The 3,110-nt window shown below is 30.5% G+C and overlaps 1 long non-coding RNA gene across 1 annotated transcript; it reads left to right on the top strand.

The window, feature by feature from the left end:
• Positions 1 to 2,509: 2,509 nt before the first annotated feature.
• LOC123666788 lies at positions 2,510 to 2,834 on the top strand. Its single transcript, XR_006745326.1, has 2 exons — positions 2,510 to 2,658; positions 2,755 to 2,834. It is a non-coding gene; the product is annotated as an uncharacterized LOC123666788 (long non-coding RNA).
• The last annotated feature ends 276 nt before the right edge of the window (positions 2,835 to 3,110 follow it).

Consider the following 3,110-nt stretch of genomic DNA (forward strand, 5'->3'; position numbering starts at 1 on the left):
TTAATAAACGCTTTACACTCAACGGATCCCCCAGTAGGACTTTCTCCTGTGTTGGGGGTCCGGAAACACATACAATATACAATACACAAACACAACACCCATACTACGACTAACATCTATATGGTCGATATAAATGTCTGTCGGGAGCGGGAATTGAACCCGCGACCGCTAGCGCAACAGCCAATGCATTTACCGTTGCGCCAACGCGTCGTACTTAACTTCGTACGTCGTACGTAACTTTTATGTAGGTCCTTCATATTTAATTTATCATTTACCTACATATGATTAATAAGTTATTAATAGTATTTTGTCAATGTCCAGTTAATTTTATGTTCAATGTAATGTACCTACTTAAATATAAAATAATTAATAAAACATTATTATTATCACAAATAAGTTTATTATTTTTTATTAAAACACTGATGATATTCGTGGCATGCACAGTTGGAAAGAAAGGATTTTTCAGTCATTAATACTTTTTATTTACAATTCACTCAAAACCTACATTTTAGGTATTATTTGTTACTTTACATAAAAATCAATTAGCTACAGTTATTGTACATAAATATTAGTTTCATTATTACATTTTAAGTATAAATTAAAATAGGTTTTGTTATATACAAACAAAAATTAATTGTTCCTCTGATATTGAAGGCAATTTGAAATTTTTTATAGCCCACAGCTGAGACCACTATCACTACATAGACATTTTAAGGAATAGTGTTTGTCGGAGGTAGCGATGATGGTCTCAACTTGTAAAAAATGGTAAAATTTGCATCAAATTGTCTAATACCAACTAAACGACTTAAAATTACATTTTGGCTTTTTTTCATTGCTATCCTTCGCAATTCTAATCACAACCTTTCCTTTTCTCTTCGTGGAATTTTTTTCCCTTTCCATGAATTCCAGTAAAGCTGCGAACTGTTCTGGGCTTGCTCAAGATCTATATTCCATCATATAAACAACTTAATTTTTAAGATTTTATTTTATTTTATTTAGGACAACAAACAATTGCATAATAAAAGTTTATCAGCGCCGTTATCCACATATTATATACATGGCAGCACAATGTTTCTGAAAATGTAAATTACAATCTATTACAATTTAAAAGAAAAGAAAAAATGAATAAAATCAATGAACATGACAGCTAACGAAACGATAAGAACAAGTCCTAACCAATTCTTAAAATTAAAATAACAAAGATTTAACACCTAATAATATTCTTCCAAGATATCTTTCATTCCTATTCAGAATCATGTTATCATAACATTTCGAGTTTTTCTAGAGACAGTAATGTTTAAAATTAACACTGTGATATAATAATAATAAACCAAATATAAGAAGAACTTTACCTTATTTCGGTTACGCATAAAACACTTAATAATTTAATAACAATTTCTTCTTCAGGATTAATGGCTTTCAATAGTTCTAATAACAATTTATAATTTTATGTATAACGACGTTGTGACTTTGACGTTTTTTTACAAAATATTATATATATTTACAATTCACAACTTAAGAACTAAATATTTACAGATAGTTTTGGTATAAATCATGTAAATATAATAATAATTATTATATTATTATTATATTATTACTTGACGTTAGTTTGACGCTCGTAAAAACGTTAATCATAGACTAAAGTATTAGTTTTTTCTAAAAATGTTGTAGAATGACCGTTTGACTCAGTCGTGTCAACTTGGCTACCAATTTAAAATGACTTACGCCGAGCCGTCAACGATTGTAGAAAGACGTTCTATACGAAACGTTTGTAACTTGGCTAGGCCTTCTGGGATGAACTCTCCGTCGAAATGGAGTGTCCAGTTGGCGAATTGAAGAAAAAGATGGATTATTTGTTTGCTGCTCTTCGCCGTGAAATATCAAAAATCGCTAAAACCAGCACAACAGGAAAAGGTAAGTAGATACTGCTAGTGCGTGCAAAATCTATGCCGGTTTGTGAAGTTCGCACAAGTCGCCCGCCCTGCCTTCCCCGATCGGCGAACAGAGTGGCATTATGCACGCACTCTACTCGTACCCGTTCATGAAAACTCAATTGATATTTTATAATTATTATTTTATTATTATTCCTCTTTATTTATCTTTAACATTAGATTAGCCTTTTTACTATATTAAATATAAAAGGATAGGATAGGATATAGGATATAAAAGTAAAATACATATTAAATGAAATTACAAAACATAAACACTGTAACGTAGTAAAATTGTGGTGCATAGCGACATCTAGTTATAGCCGCGGTATTACTATTGATCCTGGTATTGAGGTTTATCTAGCGAAGCTTGCGGGCTCACTAGATGGCGTGCTTGGAGAGTTGCTATGTATTTGCACGGTTTTGTTTTTACATTGTTTCATATTTAAATATTTATTTAATTGCTTAGGATTTTTGTCTAAATTGTTTTTATAAATAATATTAAAAAAAAATAAAAATATATAGAATTATTTCGGTTTGCTGTATTGGATAAATTTTTAATTTTGAGTGGCAACACTGCCAGATTAAAGGACTTTCGCTTCGACCATGATTGGGAACGGCGAGGGAAAGATTTCACGTTTTCGTGTTTTGTTGGCTAGGTTCGCCTGCATATTAAAAATTATGTCTCTGAAGTAGAGAATAATTTTTTTTATTTATCTCAACAATGATGGTGAGTTAATTTCGATATTTTGGTGGGATCTTTTTTCCTTTGTGTTAGTGATAACCTTTAGGTGTCATATTAACTCATAATTTACTTTTGTTACAGCTTCCTTGTTTTGTTTGAAATAGATATTTTTATCTGATTTCGGGGATGGTGGGAACGAGAGATTACACTTATGCAATCTACTCTGGTAAGATTTCAAACCATTCTTTTAAATTTTGCATCGGTTCGATTCCGCCATTTTGACAACGTGTTTTCTTTGTTTCAGGGTTTTTTCTTTCTTTCTTTTATAATCCCTTTGTATTTTATTGTTTTATTTTATTATATTACGTAACTAATTAATAGAAATATGACTTTAGAAGAAAATACACTTGGGTTACCATGATGTAGGAAAAATTTAAATATGAAAAATTTATAATTTGAAATTAAGATGGAACTTAAATGAGTTACAAACAGAACTC

This window comes from Melitaea cinxia, chromosome 27 (genome assembly GCF_905220565.1).
Source record: "Melitaea cinxia chromosome 27, ilMelCinx1.1, whole genome shotgun sequence".
In the NCBI taxonomy this organism is placed as follows: domain Eukaryota; kingdom Metazoa; phylum Arthropoda; class Insecta; order Lepidoptera; family Nymphalidae; genus Melitaea; species Melitaea cinxia.